Source organism: Microcebus murinus, chromosome 7 (assembly GCF_040939455.1).
Source record: "Microcebus murinus isolate Inina chromosome 7, M.murinus_Inina_mat1.0, whole genome shotgun sequence".
In the NCBI taxonomy this organism is placed as follows: Eukaryota; Metazoa; Chordata; class Mammalia; order Primates; family Cheirogaleidae; genus Microcebus; species Microcebus murinus.
In genome coordinates this window covers 96,422,383-96,435,859 of record NC_134110.1, presented here as the reverse complement: position 1 = coordinate 96,435,859, position 13,477 = coordinate 96,422,383, and the positions used below count along the sequence as shown (strand labels likewise).

At 34.2% G+C, this 13,477-nt stretch overlaps 1 long non-coding RNA gene across 1 annotated transcript in view; it reads right to left on the bottom strand.

The window, feature by feature from the left end:
• Positions 1 to 13,135, bottom strand: part of LOC142871875 (uncharacterized) — an 88,734-nt gene extending 75,599 nt beyond the window's left edge. Inside the window, exons 1-2 of the long non-coding RNA XR_012920047.1 lie at positions 13,065 to 13,135; positions 8,169 to 8,249 (exon numbers count right to left, since the gene is read on the bottom strand). This is a non-coding gene — a long non-coding RNA (uncharacterized LOC142871875). The remainder of the gene's footprint in view (positions 1 to 8,168; positions 8,250 to 13,064) is intronic.
• Positions 13,136 to 13,477: the final 342 nt, after the last annotated feature.

The following is a 13,477-nucleotide window of genomic DNA, read 5'->3' as shown; positions in this document are numbered from 1 at the left end:
GAAATTTTACTTGAGTAGGAAGAGAAAATTGAGTCAAAAATCTTTTGTTTTGGTAATAACAAAATTTTTATAGCTCAGTTCTATTTTTCTTTTGTTTAATTTTTGATGCAATGATGCCACAAATGAAAGCAGCAAAATAACTTATTTTATGCTTTTTCAAGAATTTATGAATAGTATAATTATCTTTATTCTATCTTTAGCTGTATGTACTTTACATCTGGAAACACAGAAGAAGCTAAATGTTATATTCTCTAGGTTTTAGGTTTATGAAAAAAATTTACTGCACATAGAAAATTATACACTTCTATTACAAACATAGCTAACCATAATTCCTCCCTCTCTCTACCTATATTTCTCTTTTTTGTTAACATGTCATTACTTTTCCATTAGAAACAGGTACTAGCTAGCTGTAATATGATTAATCCATTTCTGCCAAAAGCAGAAGATGTCTTTGCTATTGTAAAGCCTGGATTTTATCAACACTGGGGGCAGGGTAGAGATGAAATGCAAGTATGTATTTTCAGAGCTTGAGCACCAATGTGTTTATAACGATGATAGTAATTTGATTGTGATGGTGGCTATTTGCTCCATCTTTAATGGATTTAATCATAAAATTGCTTTAAAACTTATTCATTGCTTCTACATGAAAACAAAGTATCACACAAATAAAATGAATATAAAACACTGAAATGGAAAAAGACCTGTCATTAATAATAATTTTAGCTAAAATGAAATCTTTTAATAAAAATATCAGAAAAACACATTTAAAGAATAGACTGAACATGTTACTCATACTTGCTATAGGTGGAAAAAAATTATGCAGCCAGTGACTACTAACATGTACCCTATAGATAGAAAGTAGGCAGTGGGAAATTATATTTTGAAGGATATTAAATAAGGTATCATTGAAACTCTTGAGGTTGCTTAGAACTAGAAATTAATAAAAATATAATATGAATAACTATATTCAGCCTAGAAAAACCAAAACTGTAAGGTAACTATCTTGGAAGATAACATTTGTTTGAGAATCCCAGTATTGGTAATATTTTCAAATACCATAATCAGTTTCCCAAAACAATTACCTTAAAGTCTACCTTCCTCAAAAATATGTCTGTGGGTGGGCGAGTGATGTCACAAAAATAGCAGCCACAATTGTAGTCACATTCCCTGTCCTGGCCTCCTCTTACCCCACCAGAGATATGATTAATACTAGACTTAAAGATATATATATGAGGTTATATATAATTATATATACATATAAACACATATAAATAAAGAAGGGAAAACATTCATGGCTCTACATTAACTTTGGACCTTTCTGTGGCTTTCCTTTCAGCTTGAATATAGCCCCAACAGCTGATCAATTTTTCGGTTTCAAATTGCAATTGTTCTGAGAAACGGATGGGCTTGTCCCATCTTTGGGCCAAATTTCTCCGTCAGTCCTTCTACAGCCACTGGCCTGCCTCGGAGTGAGGTGTCCCCGGTGCCTTGCCCTCCTCGGTCCGCTCAGCAGCTGTCCCTGGACAACGTCCTGGTCCCCCCTGCGTGGCCAGGCAGCGCTGGGGCCACGAGGGACAAAGGACGGCGCGGCCGACTCCTCCGCAGGAAGTGGAGCCTCGTGTCTTCGTCAAATCCAGACTGTGCATGTACGGTGGCCGGCCCGGTTATGGGCGCTTGGGGCTTTGTTCACGTGCGTGAGCAAAGAGCCCCCAGTCCTTGCGGGGGATGCCCGCTTCCAGGAAGCCGCCGCCAGTTTCCTCGGAAGATGCTGAGCTTGGCAGACGCCTTGTGTCACTCACGCCGACTCTCCTCTTCCACCTCGTCATGGCGGGCTCCCACGCGGGGAAAACAAACGAAGTCACGCGTGAACTCAAGTGGTGCGGGAGCCCGAGTGACCGTCATTGTTTAATCTAATTGCGCCTCCCCTTCAGGAAAATTTCTCCTCCATTCTTCCCACTGTCGGCGGAGAGCTCAGGGAATTTAAATCAATTTAAAGAGGAGACTGAGTGAAGCATAATTAGGAAGGTAAAGGTTCTGAGGGGGAGAGGGGTGAAAGGGCGGCGGGAAACGCGTTCCGGACGCGGGTGTGAGCGACGCTGGTGCTGCCTGCCGTGGCTACGTCATCTGTGCCTCCGCTCCCGTGCCTTGGCGCGGGCGACCCGAAGCTGACTAAAAGTCACACAAAGTCACAAATTGTATAAACGGCAAAAATAAGAATTTGGGCATTTTTAGGAGCAAATTTCAAAAACTTCCCTGCACAGAGGTAATTTAAAAATACAAGTTAAATATGGTTTGCAGTATTGTGTTAAATAGACATATTTGAATGAATAAATTCGATGCTGAAAATAGAAGTATACCCTAAATTTGAGCTGTATATCAGGACTGGAGCATTTTTTTCGATTGTTTCTTTAGAATATGCAAATGAAGCAATGTCCTGGAGGGTGGAATTTGTAAGACCTAAATAATTTAGATCTATTGCTTAACGTATATGTATGTATATGTGCTTATTTTAACCATTTTTATATGATGATAAATTTCAGGTATCTTTTATTAACCAGAAGCCTCTGATACCTAGAGAAAAACTCTAAAAAGGATGTCTTCTTTAAAGTCCAGGTATGTTACCGTTAGAAGTATAATTGGCCAATATTTTTAATGCTTGATTTATCCCTTTGAAACAGTCTATTAAAATAGTCATAATTACAGAACAGCTCATTGGAAAGAGTTTTATATCTGGAAATCAAATTATTTACATTTTGTATTGAATCTTGTCAAAAAGTTAAAGATACAGAAACTTGGGGGAAAAAGCATACTGCTTTTTGTGAATCACAAGTTAAATATTAAATATTTCTTACAGCCTCCAAGGCAAAAATACTATTAAGGTATTGAAAATCTGAGCAACCTTTCTGTGCCACATTTAAAACTTCACTGATGGAGCTTTTAGGTCAGAAAGAAACTCCAGATTCAGTAATGTGAATTTCATTTCATTGTGTAACCTTCTTAGAACTGCCTAAAGGCTCAGACTAATAATACTTCTAATAAATGACAAGCTTTTTAAACATATGAATTCAGTCCATCATTTAAGCTAAGAATGTTTGAAAAGGCAAAATCTCATTTTTTTCTTTCATTTTTATACCCTGTTTAGTTATTGGAATTTTAAGTAAAACACAAAACTAGTCTGTAATTTGAAAAATATTAATTTTAGAATTATTCTATACTTTTTTATGTAAAGTTTCCTAAATCACAAGTCATATAAATAAGCAAGCCAAGTCAGTATTTGTATGTTTAGCATTATTTCTAATCAATTTCCATTTTTTTGCTGTTTAATGAAGCTAAAATTGTGAAGTCACTCAAACTATGTTGGTCAATGAGATACAAAAATATGGTTTCATTTGGTAAAGGTATTGGCTAAATGAGAGAACCAATCTTTGTTGCATATCATGGTTCACCATGTTACAGTGTTATAAGATGTTATATGAATGCTCAAAATGAATCAGAGAAGAACTTTAAAATAAAAGCTAAAAATTAAAAGAAGCAAATCCATGTTAGCCATCTAATACTGAATTTTAACTTAGAGGGATATTAAAATGTAGGTGGATTTCTTATTCCCAGTAGCTACCTTCTGTATAGAAAATTAAAGTCAGAGTCTCAAAAGTGGCGTACAACAGGGAGGACAAAGAAGTGCAATCCAAAGCATTTTCTTGAAAAACAAAACAAAATGTCATTTCTTTGATATATGAAATTGCCTTCTTAAAAAAATACTATTTCTATTAGGTCAATGATTTAAATCCTACCCAGATCTTAAGTGAATGAAAATCTATTGTGGATTGGGAACCTAATGCCTAGGAAATGCATTCTTGTGAAGAATGCAGTCTAACTGCAAAGAAATTTAAATTCACAGAGCTTCACAGTCTTCTTGAGAATGTCAACTTGAGATCTTCAAAGTAAAACCAAGGAATGGGTGTGGAAGTAATAGTTTTCTTGGAAGATTATATATTGCTAAACTCTAAGGGAAATATTAGTATATTACAGTATACTATAGTCTATTAATACTAAGGGAAATATTAGTATATTAAGAGAAATATGAGTATAATATTAGTACATTACATTCTCTTCTGCATCTATTCTATAAATATCTAAAAAAGATTGATGTCTCAGTAGGATTTCCAGTTTTAAGTGACGAGAAGCACAACCCAAACTAGCTTCAGGAAAAAAAATTGGCAGATTCCAAGCAGAGCTGGCTTTGGGCCTCCAGCATGCCTGAGGGACTCTCTCCATCTCTCTTTTCAGCCTCAGCACTTCCTGGTGGGAATATGACCACCAGCTTCAGCCTCATTTCTTTTCAGTTTCTACCTCAGTAGGTAAGAGTGATCTCTTAATGGAAACTCTAGAAAAAAAGATGAAAGATCCATTCTGCTTGTCATACTTAAGAAGACTCAATCATTGGGATGAGAGGACTATGTGATATTCTAGCTTACACCTAAGCTAGCCACACCTCAAACATGAGCCTCAGCATGAGCCTCATAGGAAGCATGGATTCTCAAGTGAAAGTCAGGGTATGTGGCTAGAAGAAGGAGGAATACATGTGGGTGAGGCACTCAACACAGAGCCACTTCTATTGCCAATATCCCCTCTTCCATTTTACTTAAAAACTATTATATTTGCTTTCCTGCTCTTGTTTTGTGTAGCACATGGAGTTCCCTTTCAGTAAAATGCCAACTCCTGCTTCATGATTGTATTCCATGAGTGATGCAGTTACTTATTTGGGTACCATAATCTGTAGTTTAATGCTCTGAGTTAACTGTGACATGATGGGGCATAATAGTGATACCAGAGGAAGGAAAGGTAGCATGTTTGGCAGACCTTAGGCGTGTAGGATTCTCATAGGTTGTAATAATAGAAAGGCTTTGGGTAGCTTCAAATTACTTTTTCTTTCTAATTGGCAATTAGTTCTAATTAACTTTTAATTAATATTCAATGTTTTCTTTAACAAATGGAACCCTGATGAGATCACATCTGTTAATACCACTCAGTTTCTATTTCGGTCTTCTACAATTTTCCATTATGACTGTAGCAACTGTAACTTTAGACAGAAAACTGATCACCTTTTAGCTAGGATGAAGAGGCGGCCTGATTTAAAGTCATTGTGCTTTAAATGTAATTTTGGCAAAAAGTAAGACTATAAAATTGGATTTTGCCCCATAATCTTATAAGATAGTATTAGGAATTAGAAGTTACAGCCTCATTTTGGTGGCTTCAGTGAAATTTCTTTTCAAGAATTGAAAACTGTATAAAAATCCCTTTTTTTACTATGAGGACACATTGAACATAATGTAGAACATAATCCATAGAAAGACACATAAAAGATCTCTTCCATCCAGTTGTTTTAAATATGAAGCTGAAATCCAAAGAGAATTTTGACTTATCTGTGCAATTCTATGCAACTATTATTAAAAGGAACAAAACCAAAGAAACCTGCAGATATTTTACTTTATAGGAAGTTGAACCTTGCAAGAAGAAAGCTCTGCTTTATTATCATACCATTAGTTCTCTTGGCTTTACCAAGTTCTGTTACTTTTAGACTATTTGTTTACATCTTTCCAAAATTTTTCTTGTCTCATACTTTAGCTTTTTAGTTCAGTTAGTGTTTTGGTTTATGCTTTGGATAGTCTTTATCTCTTTTTTTGTTTGTTTCTGAGCAAGCTTTTAGTAAATATTGTGGATGTATGTCCTTTCAGATTATCTCAATTTTACCATTGCTGATTAGGATAATTTTTCAAATATGTTTCTGCAGTTGCTCAATATTAAATAAAACTGGAGCTATTTTTCATCATGATGTAGGGATTAAGTAGAATAACTGGGGTCTATCAAGTAATTTCTCAATTTCAGGCAGAAGTCAGAGTGAGCAAACCACAGATGCTTCTGGCTAATTTTTGGTTTAAACATCAATTTCATTCCCCTTGGTGAGAGGCCAAAATTCAAAACTTTGGTTTAGAGAAGCAAAATTCAAGTAGGATGATTATTCTTCTTAATGTTGGCTGCAGAATTGTGGTTTAAGGGCTAGCTTATTCAAAAGAGATTTTGGACCTTATAAAGTAATAATTAAGATGGCTATATTTGGGTATATAGGTTGTAATTATTTCTTTTCAGATTTTGAAAATGAAAAGCAATTTGACAAAACCCAAATTTCCTTTTCTCCATTGATCTTCTACTGCCCAAGATTGGAAATATGAATAAAGGTTTTTCTTAAACAAACCAACCTCTATAATGATAATAAACAGATTAAATATTATGGCAACAAAAAAAATATTTAATGGGATAAATCTTTCATCTTGAGTGCATATTTTTAAAACAGCGCATTATGTGGGTGGATATTATGTGCTAGGATAGACTTCATTTTGATAAGATACTTGATAAAACACATGCCATTGTTAATAAACTTTCTTGGACCTTACTAAACACTGGGATGACAGATTTTTTTAAATTCATAATGCTTTCAAGTATGTTCTTCCAAGACTTAGTTTTTATTCTTTTTTTTTTTCTGAAGGGCTTAGGCTCATTTTAGATCCCAAGTCCTCATTTTCTGTTGCTGAGATTCTGCCTGATGATGCTCTGACAACTTAGCTTGAAAATTGTGAACATTTTTTTTAAATAAACTTTTCTCTTTTATCCTTAAGAAGGTAGTTGAGGTTTCCAAGCATCAGTCCCTTAAACAAATGGGGACAATTCTATTATTGTTAATAATTTGATATATATTGATTTGTGATTCCCATAAAGGGAATGTTGACATAATTATAAAATATTTTAAAAGAATTTTAAAGTACACATAGCCATTACTGTAAGTAGACTAAGAAAGAATACAAAAATTAGCTCCTTTGAAATCTGTAAAGTAGAAAATATTTACATATTGTACATATTCATTGCAAATGTAAAATTCTTGTTAAGTATTGGCTAAAACCAATCAGCTAGGAAAGAAAACTTTTTTATTAACTGCTTAAACAAAATACAACCTAATTACAATTTAATTAAGTAGAAAATCAAAATTTAATACCAAATTTTAATACCAAATTTAATACCAAAAGAAAATTTGAAAGAAAATATAAAAAATTAATTCAAAAATTAAAAACATATTTTAAAGAAATTTAAAAATTCCAAATAAAATGAAAATAAAGGTCAAAAGAAAATTCATTCACTTTCTTCTTATAATCTCACTTCTGGAGTTTCTCAGATGGAAATTAACAAACAAAAATAAAAACCTGTATGCAGAAGGATGTCCATTGCAAAGAAACAGCAAAAACAGGAAAATAATATAACTGTCCAAAAATATGGAATGCTAAAGTAAATATGGCATCTACTTTCAGCAGATCATTATGCACTCAGTAAGTGTTTAAATTATTCAAAATTGTATATGCCTATGTTATTATGTATTTACATGTGGAAAAAAGACTAGGAATGATTTGATTAAAGTAAAGACATAAAAAAATTTGGGGAAAATTATAGGTACTTTCTTTTTGTTTTAAAAATCATTTCATATAGTCTTTAGTACCTTGAAAATACTAATCTTGAAAAATTAACTTTAGTAAGTTTACTATCATTTAATAATCTATTGTACATTCCAAAATAACTAGAAAAGAATAGTTCTAATGTGTCTAGCATTAAGAAGGGACAAATATTTAAGGTGATGTATATCCCAAGTACACTGATTTGACCTTTATAAATTATATGAATATACTAAATTATTACTGTGCCCTGAAAAAAACCCACTAATTTTATTGAACAACCTCAACATGAAGTAGCAGAAGCTTTATATAATATAGCAATTATAAACTCCTTATAGTCAGAATCATATAATTTAAAATTATCCCTAATTGCATTGTAAATCAGTTGTTTAAAATATGAAAATGGATTTCCTTGTGAAATGATATTAATATGTTGAAATATTATACATTTACCATGACAATTAATAGAGGAAACACTGTTGTAAATGTTATTAAAACAGACTTTTACAAGAAAGGGCTTTTGTACCCCCTGAAAATTGAGGAACTTACATTTAACAGACACTCACCAAAGAAGATGTACAGATAGTAAATTAACATATTGGAAGATGCTTCACATTATATATATCATCAGGGAAACACAAATTAAAACAACAAAGAGACACCACTACACACCTGTTAGAAGGGCCCAAATCCACTGAATGGCAACACTAAATGCTGGTAAGGATGTGCAGCAACAGGGACTCTCATTCATTTCTGGTGGGAATGCAAAATTGTACAGCTACTTTGGAAGACAGTTTTACAATTCCTTATGCACCCCACCAAAATTTGCACATGAATGTTTATAGCAGCTTTATTCATAATTGACAAAACTTGGAATCCACCAAGATGCCCTTCAGGAGGTAACTAGGTAAATAAACTGTAGTACATCCAGACAGTGGAGTATTATTCAGGGCTAAAAAGAAATGACCTATGAAGCCATGAAAAGACATGGAGAAACCTTAAATGCACACTAATAAGTGAAAGAAGCCAATCTGAAAAGGCTATATACTATACAATTTCAACTTTATGACATTCTATAAAAGGCAAAAAAAACTATGGAGACACTAAACAGATAAGGGTTGCCAGGGGTTAGGTGAGAGAGGAGGGAGGAACAAGCAGAACACGGGATTTCTGGAGCAGTGGAAACACTCCGAATGATTCTGTAGTACTGGATACATATCATTATACATTTTCCAAGCTCACAGAACGTGCACGGCCAAGAGTAAACCCTACTGTAACTATGGACTTCAGGTGATAATGATGTGTTAATGTAGGTTCATCAATTGTAACAAGGGTAACACTCTGGCAGGGGAGGTTGATAATGGGGGAGATCTATGTATCTGTGGTGGCGGGAGTTATGGGGAAAATCTCTCTACCTTCTAGTTGATTTTGATGTGAACCTAAAACTTCTCTAAAAAATAAAGTCTATAAAAAATTGAAAAACAATTTATTTCTGTTGTTTGGAAACTTCTAAGACAATGACAATTCTGAAGGAAACTGTTAGACTTTTCCAAAGGGTTAAATTTTCTCTTTAAATGTTGATTTTCCTTATTCTTTGTCCTCTTTATTAATACAAATATATATTGAAGAGATTATTTGATAATTCAAAATAGTCAGAATTAGGGACATTTTTAGAGTGGAGTTTATGAATGTTTTAAAAGTCAATACCTAGTATGATTGTTCCTGTTTTCCAAGTTGGATAGTTCTCAGATCAGCCAGTTTTGTGTTGGGAGTTGGCAGAGAGGCAATGTGAGATCTATCTTTATCTAAAAGAAGTATTAAATTGAGCGTTTTGATTCCAGGAATTCCTCTCCTAGCTGAAAACCATGCCAGGAGCAGATGTCCTTGGGGCAAAGCCCCGGCTAGGGATCATGTACCATCGTACTATTTTATTTGCTTACTGCTTTTTCCATTGAAAATGTTCTTTCTTTTGTAAACAATTTCCAATTTATTGTATGTGACCAGGAAAACTGGGATTTATGTTCAACATTTTCAACAATAGCAAAAAACAATGCTATTTTGTAATTGAGGGAGAACTCTATTGCAAGCTGTACATCCTTGATTTGTTCACGTTTTTGTTAGACAACCATAGATGAGCTGTTGCTACGTAACATTCATAAAGTGATTTGATCTCTTTTGTGCTCTATAAATCTAAGGTATTGTATTCTTTGAATTAAAATGTAATAATATATCATTTTGTGTAATAGGCTACCTGATATAACATAAACTTTGAAACCAAGATCTCTTATCCTCGATTGGCTACTGAGTGAATAAGACATCTCTTTTAAATTAGGCTAAGTTAAGAAAAACATTCCTCTGAACCTTACAAGAAAAATGAGTGCATGCGTTTTAAGGTTCCCTTGACAACACAAATAATTATATTTATGTTCATTAAAAACACTGTGTCACTCGGCAGTGTTATAAGGGTTTAGAAATGGATATTTAAAAGTGCAGATACTGTGTGACTTGGTAAACTTCTTGCAATACTATATTTTAGAGAATGGTGTAATGACTGATAATTTCAAAATTATCAAAAAGAGCATTGACTTCTAAAGTACGTTGTTGTCAGTATATGGCTTTAGCTACAGTACATTTCTATTACTGGCTGTTAATGTGGTAGTTCTCTGTCATACTAACTACCAGTGTTTTTCATGATCGTCTCTGCATTTCCTATGCACACATCTGTGGATATATCACAGGTAGAGACTTTCCAACATGGAAAAAACACATGTTTAGGAAGAAACAGATCCCATCCAAATTACTTCTTGGCAAGGTTTGTACTCCTTAATCACTCATTGATAAGATAAAATATAAAATGAAACAAAATGAAGCAGTATAAAATAAAACAATTGTCCTTTAAAACTGAAAAGAGAATACACTTTGAAACTGTATTTTACCCTATATATTTTCATTCATTTGTAGTGAAAAATCTTGCATAAACAATAAACAGAAAAGTAAATAGAAATATTTACTTTTATATTTCCCACACCTAAAGTCTGTGAGAATCTACCAAACGGACATTTTTTCTTCCAGAGATGGGTCTCCCTATATTGCCCAGGCTGTTACTGTGGCTACTCACAGGCATGATCATAGTGCACTGCAGCCTGGAACTCTTGGCCTTAAGGGATCCTCTTGCCTCAGCCTCCTGATAGTTGGGGTACAGGTGCCACCTGCCCACAAACAGGCATTTTTAATGAGCAGTTCCATACCTCTGTGCTAACAGGAATGGTAATTGTGGGAAATTCTATCCTTTTATCTTGCATGTAAAAGGGCCAACCTTTTTTTTTTTTTTTTTTGGACATACAATCGTTACTCTGTTTATCATTGCTTAGATTACATTATAAGCAAAGACAGAGGCAAACTGTAAAAGTTGGAAAAAGAAGACATTTAGTACTTTTCCTTATGAGATTTTCATAAAACAGTCTCTACTTTTAAATTTTAGAAAATATTAATAGCATGAATTGTGTCCATTAGATGCCCAGTCCACAATCCAATAGATCACACTGTCAGGGGCTTTGCTTAATGGCTTTAAATTCATACTTTTCTAACCCTAACTCCCTTTCCCCGCCACCTCCATGGAGGCTGTGGGGCTAGATGTTTCTCTGTGTTCCTATCAGCACGTGTCATCTTGGCCATCTTTGGGGGACATCATACATGGACAAGGTGCTTCAACTGATTCTAATTATCTACTTTGGGATTGGAATACCCTTTCTGTAAAACAAGAAAAATTTATAGTCTATTATGGGCACAGTGTTTGGCTGGGTCTTTTATCAGAATACTTTATATTTTGACCTACTACCCTAGCATTTGGCTCCTGGCATAGCCTTGGTTGCCACTGAGGCAAATGGTCAAAGCAGAGGCATAATATCTTCCCTTGCAAGCTCTGAGTGTCTGCATGATGGTTTGCTGAAGCCCTCAATATAAATCAGCGTTATCCTGGTAGAGTTACTGTGACAACAAAAAGAAAACAAGCTATCATTACTTTACTGTGGAATATTCCTTTTGTGTGTGTGTGTAAATTATAAATATTACTTTTTCTTCCCACCTTCAGTTTTTAAAACATGGTTTCACATTTCATTTAATGCTAAATGGTTCATTACATAGAGTAGCAACTCAGTTCTCTTATTACGGTGTTATCTTTCACTTTGTCAAAATATGTCTACTTGATAAGAAATCTGACAGAAGTTGCTTATGATGGGATCACTAACAGCCATCAGTTTCTCTCTAGCAAATGAAACTGTAACCATGGTGACGGCCTTTTTTTTGCCAGAATGAAAATGAGACAGCACTCTGCTGCAGCCATTAGCAGAATACACAAATGTCCCTCAAGGCAAACATCTAAAGCAAATGGACTGCAAAGGAAGGAGCACTAATTTCTATTTATTTAGGATTTGTAAACCTAGCAGAGCAAGATATTAACAAAGGAACAAACAAAGAAAGCTTAAAAAATCCCTGCTGTTTGTGTTTTTCTTTTGGTTTATGATACTCCTTGTTCCAAATCTAAAATACTCTGGTCTGATTTTCCTATGCTAGTATTGAATAATACCAACAATGTGCTTTCGACTCTACCTAGATATTTCATGGTTTTTTTTCTTCCCTCTTGCATAAAGGGGAGAAGAGAACTTAATCAATCAATAGAAAAAGTACTTTAAATGATAAGGAGTTTCTCCTCTTTTTTTGTAAAATGTGCATTTTAGGGAAAACTGTCAGAAACGAAATACAAGATGTCCTTTTTCATAGACTTTAATTTTCAAAGAGGCATGTTCATTCTGATAAGGTGCATAGAAGCTGATAATAAGTCTATTCTAACACTATCAGCAATCAGCCACAGACTGTCAAAGACCTTTCAAGTATCAGACCCTTCTCACTGTCTTCTTATTCACCATTAGACCATCTTGCTAGAAACTACTTAGTGCATGCAGATATTCTTTTGACAGGTATGGCTTAGGTGAAGTTTCTTTAGCCATCTATGATATGAAAAATGATTTTCTTTAACTCTCTTTGAACTAAACCAAAATATTAGTTTATAATGGTTTTGTTGTCAGTTGCTGTCTCTTTCTTTTTCATTCTTTCTTAAAAGCCTTTTTCTCTCCCTCTCCCTTGTTCCTTACTTCTTGAATTATTCCAAAAATTGGTAGAAAATAATATCTTATAATATTGCTTGTTAAACTAATTCAATTTATTTTCTACAAATGCTGACTTAATTTTTAATTTATGACTTGACCAAGAGAGAAAATGACTTCAATAGTATTCTAGAAAGCCTTCAGGACACTTCATAAAGGCCAATTTGTGTACGCATTATTCCAGAATCTGTGCTGCCACCTCTAAAAAGGCATAAAAGTACCAAGTTCAGGTAAAGACATTTTTGCCCATATTTTATTCAGAATGTCTGCGTTAGTACATTTTAAAGCCCACTAAAAGGGTAGATCTAAAAATTTGTGGCATATTCATAAAATTAACTGCTAGAATTTGTTTTCCACTGAGTATAGTACAGGTACTCTGCATACCCACCTCTGGAATATGCTTTACTTTATTTATTTCCAGTTGTTTGTCTGGGCAGGTCTCAGCTGTGCCTTTAGTTTTTCCTGCCAACCTTCAGCATCTTCCTCCAGGCACTGCGGATTGAAGCCGAGTTGTTCTGGGCATAGAAAGTTGCCCCTGGCCAGATATTCACCAACTCATTCTTTTGCCCTTCAGCAGTAAGACATCTAAGGGACATCATAATATCTCTATAAGGGAAGCAATAGGAAAAGGAGGTTAAGACATTGATTTTGAATTGGAGGAAATAACTTTAGTTTTCAGTGTTTCCTTTCCATAGTCATTCTTTAATTTTTACAAAGCTAATGCACTTTTTGGTGGAAGAAAGCAAAGATATATTGGCTTATAAAGATTAACTAGCTAATTTGTATCTCTACTTTGCAACTTATTTTGAGAACTGTTTT